At 37.9% G+C, this 12,721-nt stretch overlaps 1 protein-coding gene and 1 pseudogene across 2 annotated transcripts in view; both read left to right on the top strand.

Annotated features, from left to right (window-relative positions):
• Nucleotides 1-4,821: 4,821 nt before the first annotated feature.
• The window catches only part of LOC105532058 (COBW domain-containing protein 3), a 66,441-nt gene continuing 58,541 nt past the window's right edge, over nt 4,822-12,721 (top strand). Inside the window, exons 1-2 of the mRNA XM_011970137.1 lie at nt 4,822-4,832; nt 5,259-5,264. The gene's annotated coding sequence lies outside the window, so the exon portion shown is untranslated. The remainder of the gene's footprint in view (nt 4,833-5,258; nt 5,265-12,721) is intronic.
• LOC105532060 lies at nt 8,490-9,599 on the top strand (annotated as a pseudogene). Its single transcript, XR_001004901.1, has one exon. The product of XR_001004901.1 is annotated as a V-type proton ATPase subunit D pseudogene (transcript).

Below are 12,721 nucleotides of genomic sequence, written 5' to 3' on the forward strand. Positions count from 1 at the left end.
AATTCCAGTCCAGAATTCTCAACTTCACTGTGTCAGAGGATATGAAGTAAACAAATATTCATCTCTACATTTGCCAGTCCCTGTGGACTTAGGCCAGATCGTATGAATAATAGTCACAAAAGGAGTATGAATGGGATAAGAAGCCACTTCTAGTCTGAGACAATTAAGAGTAGTTGTACCTTCTCTCACTCTTATCCCCTCATTCTGACAGCTGAAGTGAAGGACTTCCAACTTCTGGAACTGCCCGATGAAAGTAGCCTTGTGTGAGTGTTGGCTGGCCTGCTTTGGTCTGGGATGCTAGTAGAAATAAACTCCTCCATATTAAGCTACTGAGACTTAAGGGATATGTTGCTGTAGCACAGACTAGTGGAGCCTGATTACTAAACCAGCCAACCCATCAACTGAATCTATGTATTCAATAAAAACATTTTAAGATATATAAGGTCTCAAAGAGTTTACCCGATGCACACTTTTTCTCAGGAAGCTACTAGAGGATGTGCTCCACAAAAATAAAGGTATAAATTATGAAAGAAGAAGACATAGGATTTAGGAATCAAGAGAATTAACACAAGACAGAGGAAAAGGGAATCTGCAGCAAGATCCCTGAGTTGTGCATGTAACATGAAGGGCAACGATTCCAACACAGAGCGAATCACAAGACCCTAGGACAGATTTCTTGAAGAAAATGAAATTAAAAGAATACTAGATTCATCTGAACATATGAAAAGGATATTTAAGCAACTTTTTAAGAGCTTGGGAATGAATTAATGATAAATATATGGTATTAGGCAACCAAAGCTACAATAAAAACTCATTAAAAATTGTAACTCATAAAATTATTAATTTCAGGGAAAATAAAAAGTTGAGTAGGAATGAAAAAGGAATCAGAGGATACTATAAAGCTCATCTGTGGATATTATTTACATAGTCATAATAATGAAAAAGAAATAATCTAACCAAAATTAAAAGTTGGATGTGTGGGGAGACAGAAACGGTAGAGTGTATGGGGTATTTATGTGTTGGGGAGGATACCTGTAAATTTAACATTAGTGAGCTTTACTTTACTATGCCTAAATAAACAAACTCAAGTGTCCAACAGGGCTAGAGAAGGAGCTTACAAGAATGAAACTGTTGTGGTGTGATTCAATAGGGAATAGGTGGGGCATTGGCAACATCAATTTGTAGTATCCCTGCCAATTGATACTACAACATCAATTTGTAGTACCCCTGCCAAAATTTAACTATGGAAAATAGTTAAATTTTAATATGCATACATCTGTTGTTGTGGTTATACATATATATATAAAATATAAAAATTTATAAATAAACAAACTCAAGTGTTCAACAGGGCTAGATAAGGAGCTTACAAGAATGAAGCAGTTGTGGTGTGATTCAATAGGGAATAGGTGGAGCCTTGGCAAACTGAAGAACACATTCTGTCTAAAGTGGATGGCCACTACTTGCTCCAGCTGTGGAAACTTGGGCCATGTACTGCTAGATCTAAGGATTTTCTTTTGAGAGATGCTAGATATATACATTTTTGAAAATAAAATTATCCTGATTTTAACAACATTGCCTTATTATAGAAAACATACCTTGGAGGGTATGGGTAAGACACAATGTCCTTGAAACTGTATTTCACTGGGTTAATAAAATTGGCTCCGGAAGAAAATAATTTTAAAACAGTAAACCAAAAAGTGAAGGCCTTCAAAACTAACAAACCAAAGGAAAACAAAACAAAATGACAACAAGAAAAAAACAAAGAAACAAACCCCCTGGACCTTACCATTTTTCTAAGGCATGTTGACATGATAAAATCAAAATTGCTTTGTGCTTATAAGGATCAAAGGTTATGCCTTTGACTTTATAAATTCAGAGAAAGAATTTAATTGGAATTACTTTTGTGAATTAACTGAAGATCTAAGGCAACTGGAAAATTTAGGTTCTGCTAATATCTAGAATATTCAAAGTTTCTGTTTAATCTGACACCAAAAAATCCATCATTTCTCTTGACTTCCATGTTGGTGGGTGTCCTTCCTGTGTCACATACCAAACGATGTGTTAGAAATTGTCTTCTTATTCATAAACTAATGTTTTTTCAGAGTAAAAAGTCAAGCAAGTAAATAATGAGAAAAAATTCAGTGTATTGTATAAACAAAGACAGAGGCAGACCAATGGTTACCTCGGGCCTGAGCTAAAGAGATTAATTGTACACAGACTCAAAGGAACTTTTTGGGATGGTGAAAGTGTTCTCAAACTGGATTGGGATGATTGTGGCACAACTGTATAAATGTTATTAAAACTCATTGAGTTGTACACTTAAATGAGTGGCTAAGTTGTGCCTTAATAAAGCTGTAATTTTGAAAAAGAATAATGGATGATCAAATCTGTGAGCTAAAGTATGATGAAAACACAAGACATTTACATAGTTTCAAAGTGTCTCCCCATGAGGTACTTATTAACTGCATCAGGGAAACAATAATTTTATGGTGGAGGAACCCTGCTGACGAAGTTAACATTCTAGTAAAAGCACAGGTGGATGTCAGTGCCTCCTGAAGTGATGCACAGAGAAGGATGCAACATCAATTTGTAGTGTCCCTGCCAAAAATACGTAACCTGAATTTAATCATGCTGAAACAGAAGACAAACCCAAGTCAAGGAACATTCTACAAAACAACTGACCACTACTCCTCAAGAGTGTCAAGGTACTGGAAGACAAAGACTGAGCAATATTTCTGATTAAAGTAGACTGAGAAGTGACAACTGAATGCAATGTGGGATCCTGGATTAGATTTTGGCCCAGAAACAGGTCTTCAGTGGGACAACTAGCAAAATGTGAATAAGGTCTCTGGTTTTGTGAATGGTAACGTATCGATGCTCATTACCTGCTTTTGATCATTATAGTGATAGTAAGACATTAACATTCAGGAAAACACAGTAAAGGGTATATGGGAATCTCTACTATTTTTGTAACTTTTGTAAGTTGAAATTGTTTCAAAATGAGTTAGAAAATTAAAAGGCAGTTTCCTCTTTCAGCTGGGAAAATGGCAATGGATTAATAACAAGAAATTAATGGTGAAGTGACGACTAAAATTCTACATTGCTCAGAAAGCAAGTAAGAAAATCAGTGGTTGTAGAGAAGTTCTTACATGAAGTAATACAAATAAAAATTGTTATATTAAGCATTTTCTCTTTTCTTTTTCTCCCCTCCAAATGAAACAACATACTATTCTGCATGTTTTTCTACCTAACAATATATCTTTTTAATGACTCTTGTATTTTAAACCTAAAATTTTGATTAAGCTTCACTTAATATTTAAAAAAAATAGTATAGGTCACAATGATATTCGATGCAAACCTTGGAAAGACACAATCTTCTTGATCCAAGAGCTTTTAGAATTCACAGTACGATTCTGGTTATTACTCTGCTCAGTTGAGATAGTGAAATGAACATTTACATTCTGGCAACCTCAGAAGTACAATGAACAAAGGACACCACCCAGGTAGGGCAAAGTCCTGTGTTTTCCCTGCTGCCGTTACATGTTTATCAGATGCTTACTCTGTTTCTGTTATATTACATTATTTTTCTCTTCAGTATTTGCTGAGGAAGAACAAGCAGCTCCTCAGGCAAGTCAACTGTTAACTTTTCAGTTTTTATTTAATCTCCCAGGAATGTAACCCTTAACTTTAAAGAAAGTAATGACCATAATGCTTATAAAGCATGTTTCTTAAGGAAATCGTACCTGTTTATTCAATCTATCAGATATGAATGTTATAGAAAATTAAATTTGTCCACTTAAGCTGTAGATGAACTTTTCGCCTTTCTGATCAGAAATTCACCATCTTACAGTATAGATTCTGTTATTAATCAGAATATTTCATTTACACTCTTTCTATCCAACTTCTTCTTAGAGGCTATTCAAAATAAAGGTGCTTCTAACAGTTTCATATCAAAATACTATGCAAAGCCTTGCTCTTCCATGGTATCCTTTGAATGAGCCAAACTTATTTAGCCATTCCTCTGTAGTTAAATAGCTAGGATGTTTCCAACATCTCACCTTTAAAACAACGGTGCTATGAATGTCATAAATGTTTGTATATGTAAATATGTAGGATAAATCCCTATCAGTAGAATTTCAAAAGGTATATGCAATCGGTATTTTCATACTTATTTAAAATTTTCCATCCATGCAAAGGTTGCTAACATATTTATTTAAAATTTTAAAAATAATGTTATATGCCTCTTGTAACCAGTAATAGGATGCAAAGATTTTTTTTAAGGTAACATTGCTCCTCTTCCCCCATTGTCTCTGTCATCTATACTACTCCCTGAGGTAGTTCATGTTATTGCAAGGGTGTGTATCATCCCAAACATATTGCTTCCACACACATATAACAGCATACATATACATATGTATAGCATATATATGTATAGCATACATATATGAGCACATATTACTATATGCCCATGCACATACAAGCATGTTTTTGTTAATTTTTACTGAAATGAAATCATACTACACACTTATGAACAAACTGCTTCTTTCACCTCATACCACTTATACTTGTTATTCTACAAATCAGTACATATAAAAAAATACACATTTATATATGTAATACTCTATCTGTTATAATTTTCTGCATGCACATGCATGCATATACATATATTCATAAACATAAAACTTAATCTAAACAGGATTTTTTTGGGGAGGCGATATGGTTTGGTTGTGTCCCCACCCAAATCTCATCTTGAATTCCCATGTGTTGTAGGGGGACCCGGTGGGAGGTAATTGAATCAGGGGGCAGGTATCTCCCATGCTGTTCTCGGGATAGTGAAAAAGTCTCACAAGATCTGATGGTTTTAAAAAGGGGAGTTTCCCTGCATAAGCTCTCTTCTCTTGTCTGCTTCTATGTGAGACATACCTTTCACCTTCCACCATGATTGTGAGGCCTCCCCAGCCATGAGGAACTGTAAGTCCAATAAACCTCTTTCCTTTGCAAATTGCCCAGTCTCAGGTATGTCTTCATTAGCAGCATAAAAGTGAACTAATACAGTAAATTGGTACAAGTAGAGTGGGGTGCTGCTGAATAGATACCTGAAAACGTGGGAGCAACTTTGGAACTGGGTAACAAGCAGAGGTTGGAACAGTTTGGAGGGCTCAGAAGACAGGAATATGCAGGAAAGTTTGGAGCTTCCTAGAGACCTGTTGAATGACTTTGCCCAAAATGCTGATAGTGATATGAATGATAAAGTCCAGGCTGAGGTGGTCTTAGATGGAAATGAGAAACTTGTTGAGAACTGGAGCAATGGTGACTCTTGTTATGTTTTAGTAAAGAGACTAGTGGTATTTTGCCCCTGCCCTAGATATATGTGGAACTTTTAACTTGACAGAGATGATTTAGGGTACCTGGCAGAAGAAATTTCTAAGCAGCAAAGCATTCAAGAGGTGACTTGGGTGCTATTAAAGGCATTCAGTTATATAAGGGAAGCAGAGTATAAAAGTTTGGAAAATTTGCAGCCTGACAATGCGCTAGAAAAGAAAATCCCATTTTCTGAGAAGAAATTCAAGCTGGCCGCAGAAATTTGCATAGGTAACGGGGAGCTGAATGTTAATCCCCAAGACAATGGGGAAAGTGCCTCCAGGGCATGTCAGAGTTCTTCATGGCAACCCCTCCCATCACAGGCCCAGAGGCTTAGGAGGAAAAACTGGTTTTGTGGGCTGGGCCCAGGGTCCCTCTGCTGTATGCAGTCTAGGGACTTCATACCCTGCAACCCAGCCATGAACGAAAGGGACCAAAGTACAGCTTGGGCTGTTGTTTCAGAGGGTGCAAGCCCCAAGCCTTGGTAGCTTCCACATGACTTTGAACCTGTGGGTGCATAGAAGTCAAGAATTGAGGTTTGGGAACCTCCACCTAGATTTCAGAAAATGTAGAAGTTTGCTGCAAGGCCAGGTCCCTCATGGAGAACCTCTGCTAGGGCAGTGTGAAAGGGAAATGTGGGGTTGGAGCCCCCACGCAGAGTCCCTACTGGGGCACCATCTAGTAGAGTGGTGAGAAGAGGGCCACCATCCTTTAGACCCCAGAATGGTAGATCCATGGATGGCTTGCACTGTGCACCTAGAAAAGCCGCAGACACTCAATGTCAGCCTGTGAAAGCAGCTTGGAGAGAGGCTGTACCCTTCAAAGCCTCAGGGGCAGAGCTGCCCAAGACCATAGGAATCCACCTCTTGCATCAGCATGACCTGGATGTGAGACATGGAGGCAAAGAAGATCATTTTGGAGCTTTAAGATTTGACTCTCCCACTGGATTTCAGACTTTTATGGGGCCTGTATCACCCTTGTATTGGCCAATTTCTCCCATTTGGGATGGCTGTATTTACCCAATGCTGTACCCTCATTGTATCTAGGAAGTAACTAACTTGCTTTTGATTTTACAGGCCCATAGGTGGAAGGGACTTGCCTTGTCTCGGATGAGACTTTGGATTTTGGGCTGTGGACTTTAGAGTTAACACTGAAATGAATTAATGCCGGAATGAATTAAGACTTTGGGACACTGTTGGGAAGCCATGACTCATTTTAAAATGTGAGGACATGAGATTTGGGAGGGGCTAGGGGTGGAATGGTATGGGTTGGCTGTGTCCCCACCCAAATCTCATCTTGGATTCCCATGTATTGTGGGAGGAACCCCGTGGGAGGTAATTGAATCATGGGGGCAGGCCTTTCTCATGCTGTTCTTGTGATAGTGAATAAGTCTCATAAGATCTGATGGTTTTGAAAAGGGGAGTTTCCCTGCACAAGCTCTCTTCTCTTGTCTGCTTCCAGGTGAAACATGCCTTTCACCTTCCACCATGATTGTGAGGCCTCCCCAACCATGTGGAACTGTAAGTCCAATAAACCTCTTTCTTTTGCAAATTGCCCAGCAACATGAAAACAGACTAATACAGTGGAAGATTACTTCTCCACATCCTCTTTGTCTGCCAACCATATCACCTTTCTTATTTCCTCCTCCCCAAAGGTAACCCATGTTAACCTCTGATTATGATCTAAAACTTACATGTATTTATTTATATAAATACTATTTCTTTATATATTTTGAACATATTAATGCATACACAAGTGTGCTAAAGTTTATATTTCTACTGCTGTCACCATCTGTAGCTTGTATGATTTACAGAATTTCATAAACAAAAATACATGAAGTAAAAGGAATCATTATGATGTGAAAGCATAGAGATTAATATTCTGCTTACTAATAGTTTCTTTTTTCTTTTTCTTTTTTTTTTCCTTTGGAGATGGAGTTTCTCTCTTATCGCCCAGGCTGGAATGCAATGGCATGATTTTGGCTCACTGCAACCTCCGCCTCCCGGGTTCAATTGATTCTCCTGCCTCAGTCTCCTGACTAGCTGAGATTACAGGAGTGTGCCACCAGCCCGGCTAATTTTTTTTTTTTTCTTTTTTTTTTTTTGAGACGGAGTCTCTCTCTGTCGCCCAGGCTGGAATGCAGTGGCGCGATCTCGGCTCACTGCAAGCTCCATCTCCCGGGTTCAGGCCATTCTCCTGCCTCAGCCTCCTGAGTAGCTGGGACTACAGGTGCCTGCCACCACGCCCAGCTAATTTTTTGTATTTTTAGTAGAGATAGGGTTTCACCATGTTAGCCAGGATGGTCTCGATCTCCCGACCTTGTGATCTGCCCACCTCGGCCTCCCAAAGTGCTGGGATTACAGGCGTGAGCCACCGCACACAGTCCTAATTTTTGTATTATTAGGAAAGACGTGGTTTCACCATGTTGGCCAGGCTGGTCTTGAACTCCTGACCTCAGGTGATCCACCTACCTTGGTCTCCCAAAGTGCTGAGATTACAGATGTGAGCCCCCGTACCCGGCCTACCAGTGGTATTACTCAGGGATATGAATAGCTAAGCAATACCTTAGGCACAAAGCAGCACTATTATCAAGATGCAATATGTGAACTAATCTTTCTTCTAGCATCAGTTCAGAATTAATTTTAATCTACCTATTGTATACTGCTGCCAAAAACTCACTAACCACAATTAAATTATGAAAGTACATGTGTAAATTTATGGATAGTAATACACAATCCAAAATATGAGTTTGCTATAAAAATACAATACATGGGTAGAATCATATTACTTATAAGTAACCAGAACTGTTAATAAGAAATTAATATTAAAATTTACTGAATTTGAACTTTGATATTTCCATAACTGAACTAAACTAATTTAATAAGCCATGCTAACAAGTCTAAAATATCAAAGGAGAATAAGAATAAAATTTATTATTAAACATAGAAGCTACACCTAATCAACATACTTTCTTATATTTCTTGATAATACGTTGAATTTACCTTTTGAGCATGTTTTGAAGAGGTAGTCAATCTTTATGTCCCTTGTGAAGATATGATGAAATAGTTACATCTCTATTATGGAATAACATGAAGTGGTTTAAAAAATGAATGATAGGCTGTCTCATAGCAACAAGAGGGGTCAAGTGACACAACCAGCTGACTCCCGTAGCGGAAGTCACCGTGGGGGCCAGTTCTGGAGCTGTTGTAGCCTCGGTTGCCCGGCCGGGGACCCGAGCCAAACAGTTATCTTCAGAATGTCAGGCAAAGACCGAACTGAAATCTTTCCCTCGCGAATGGCACAGACCATCATGAAGGCTCGTTTAAAGGGAGCACAGACAGGTCGAAACTTCCTGAAGAAAAAATCTGACGTCTTAACTTTTTGATTTCGACAGATCCTAAAGAAGATAATAGAGTCTAAAATGTTGATGGGCGAAGTGATGAGAGAAGCTGCCTTTTCACTAGCTGAAGCCAAGTTCACAGCAGGTGACTTCAGCACTACAGTTATCCAAAATGTAAATAAAGCCCAAGTGAAGATTCGAGAGAAGAAAGATAATGTAGCAGGTGTTACTTTGCCAGTATTTGAACATTACCATGAAGGAACTGACAGTTATGAACTGACTGGTTTAGCCAGAGGTGGGGAACAGTTGGCTAAATTAAAGAGGAATTATGCCAAAGCAGTGGAACTACTGGTGGAACTAGCTTCGCTGCAGACTTCTTTTGTTACTTTGGATGAAGCTATTAAGATAACCAACAGGCGTGTAAATGCCATTGAACATGTCATCATTCCCCGCATTGAACGTACTCTTGCTTATATCATCACAGAGCTGGATGAGAGAGAGTGAGAAGAGTGCTATAGGTTAAAGAAAATACAGGAGAAGAAAAAGATTCTAAAGGAAAAATCTGAGAAGGACTTGGAACAAAGGAGAGCAGCTGGAGAGGTGTTGGAGCCTGCTAATCTTCCAGCTGAAGAGAAGGATGAGGATCTTCTGTTTGAATAATCTTTCCTGTTCTGGTTCTTTTAGAAACCCTAACACTGGCTTCATTTTAATTCATAGTGTGTAGGTCTGATTTGTCTGGCTATTTGTTTTTTGGCCTAAGAATTTCACTGGTTGTAAAATTTACCTGGATGTCTGTTTACGGGATTACTTTTGCAGAATCATAATTTAGCAACCATTTATCATGGATGAAAGACATCTGTAAAACCTGCCTAGGAACTTAAAGAATTTACTCTGAAGCATTATCCGAAAAAAAAAAAAAAAAGAATGATGTATGACCGGGCGCGGTGGCTCACGCTTGTAATCCCAGCACTTTGGGAGACCGAGACGGGTGGATTACCTGATGTCAAGAGTTCAAGACCAGCCTGGTCAACGTGGTGAAACCCCGTCTCTACTAAAAATACAAAAATTAGCCAGGTGTTGTGGCGGGCGCCTGTAATCCCAGCTACTTGGGAGGCTGAGACAAGAGAATCGCTTGAACCTGGGAGGCAGAGGTTGCAGTGAGCCAAGATCTCACCATTGTGCTCCAGCCAGGACACCAAGAGCGAAACCTCGTCTCAAAAAAAAAAAAAAAAAAAAAAGATGAATGATGTATTTCTAATTCTAGTAAGAAGGAAAGAGTATCAGTGCATATTGTCAAATGAAGAAAGCAATCTCCAGAGCAAAACCTATATATGTTCCTATTTATTAAAACAAAAGCCACATATGTATCAAATGTACGTTTCTGTTATAATTTCATGAATGCACATGTATGCAAATACATATATTCATATACATAAGACTTAGTCTAAACAGGAATATTCTTTCAGGAGGAATCTTGCTTCTCCTACAGAAAAATATCTAACATGGCAGGGGCAAACATAATATTGGACCAAAAAAATCTGGACCTATGTCTATTAAATTGCTCACAGTGTTTATATAATATTGGTGAAGGGAAGTAAAACTGAGGTTAGTGAAAGAGACTCCACATTTTACCCTAATACTTTTCTACTGTTTGAATTTTTTATAATTATAATACATTCAGATATAATATATAATTTATATATAAATAGTATATATGTGTGTGTGTATATATATTTTTTTAAATTTTTTAAAATAAGAAACAAGGTCTTTTTCTGTCACCCAGGCTGGAGTGCAGTGCTATGATCATAGCTCACTGTAACCTCGAGCTCCTAGGCTCAAGTGATCCTCCCACCTCAGCCTCCTGAGTAGCTGAGACTACTGGTGCATGGCACTATGCCCAGCTAAGTTTCAAAATTTTTGTAGAAAAAGGGTCTTGCTATGTTGCCCAGGCTGACCTTGAACTCCTGGCCTCAAGAGATCCTTTCCCCTCAGCCTCCCAAAGTGCTTGTATTACAGGCATGAGCCACTGTGCACAGCCTACTTATATTATTTAAAAAACAATTAATCAAATAAGTTGGTTAGGATTAGTTTCAGTGGCATAAACAGAAACTTAAACAATGTGGAAGTTTATTTTTGTCTCCTTCTACCAGTTGAACACACAGTGTTCATCCCCTCAGGAGGACACAGCTTTTGAGGTACCATCTTGGAAGCAGAGACCAGCCCTCACTAGACACAAACTTCCTGGCACCTTGATTTTGGACTTCATAGCCTCCAGAACTGTGAGAAATAAATTTCTATTATTTATAAATTACTCAGTATTGGATATTTTGTTATAGCAGCACAAAAGATCTAAGACAATGACTGAGAGACAGAGCTATAAGACTCAAAAGACCCTGGTCTTGAAGCCAGAAAGACCTGGCTTTGCCAGTAGCATGGTATTTCAATAAAGTATGATTAAACACTCTTTGAGGGACTAGAAAGGGGAAGGAAGAATGGAGATGGATCATTTGTTTCATGCCTTTTACTTACATTTAAGGAATTATGAGCAGGTGCCTATGGATTTTTGGAATATGCTTCTCTAACACTATAAAAACTAGAAAGTGAAACTTATAGCCACAAATGTCAGTTTGAAATTTCTAATGACAATAGAAGAAATTATGTAGACTCTCTCCTAAAATATTACACCATCAATTATTGCAAAACATTTTTTTTTCATTTTGCCCAACTTCTACTCCTGTCATTCTGCCCACTCCTATAGTATCTAAAATGTAGTTTCTGTTAGAGAGAATGGTACACCACTCAACTCATCAGCTTGAGGGCTTTGAATGGTGTTTTCTTTTTTTTTTTTTTTATTTCATGGCAAGCTGACTTACAAGTGACTCAGTTGTAAGCTAAGATTTATTTTAATCACCAAAGAGAATGAATTCAAACAATGTTACTTACAGCCCTTAATATCACAGCTCCTAAAAACATTGAAATGCACATTTTTCACCTGCTAGTCATCTTCAATAATATTCTGGAGAGGAAACATTCTTTCCTGTCCTTACAGTGGTTGTATATCTTAAAAGAGGACTGTATGACACTTGAATATTGATATTCTACCTTAACCAAAGCAGTCACAAGAATACAAGCCATTGGCCTCTGGTCTTTTAGATATGTTTCCAACAAGTTTATATGTACCCAATGAAAAATGTTAAATAAACTGATAAATTTTAAACATTTAAAAATATTTTATTTATTTACTTCCCACAGCTAGATAAGAGGAACTGGGTTACTTTTGAAACTCTCAGTTTCCTTTCCTCTAAACCAGTAGCTATTGCTGGCCACTAGTATGTCGTTTCCTTTGCAGGAAGTTGCAAAAATGAGAAAGAAAAAAAACAAAAAACAAAACCAAGTTGGTATTATTTTTAGCTTTCTTCTTATTTGGATATAGCTACAGTTCTTTTTCTTATGATGATTAACTTAACTATTCAAGAGAGAAAAATGAAGCTAAGGGGACTAGCAGGGAATTAGTAGGGAATTGTGCCAAAGGACATATGGCAAGGTTATTGTCAAAAAGCTGAGCTGCTGAAATCCAGACAGTTTAAGAGCTTATCTGCTCTGCTCTTCTCCCACCTAGGAGGACTCTTACTACAATGCAAAGACTCAAGTTTCACCTTAATTAGGTCTTTCCCAGGCCAGGTATTAGTGCCCTTGGGAAAAAAGTTTAAGCTTCTCAGCTTCAGATCTTCCTCTGAATATTAGCACTATGGTAACAGTGGTACCTAACCCTTTGAGGGTCCAGGATTGTTTTAATGGTGAATGATTTACAAACTGAGTTTAAAATAGCAAGGAGGATCCAATTTTGCAAAATTTCATTTAATTCTGCTTAAGAAAACAGTATATTATATTAGCTTAGATCAGGAGTTGGGAAACTGCTACCATTTATTGTATAGCCTGCAAATGGGTTTTACATTTTTAATACACTGGAAAAAAAAGTAAAGAAGACTATTATTTCATGATGTGAAAATTATACGTATT

Source organism: Mandrillus leucophaeus, unplaced genomic scaffold, assembly GCF_000951045.1.
Source record: "Mandrillus leucophaeus isolate KB7577 unplaced genomic scaffold, Mleu.le_1.0 Scaffold93, whole genome shotgun sequence".
Classification (NCBI taxonomy): Eukaryota; Metazoa; Chordata; class Mammalia; order Primates; family Cercopithecidae; genus Mandrillus; species Mandrillus leucophaeus.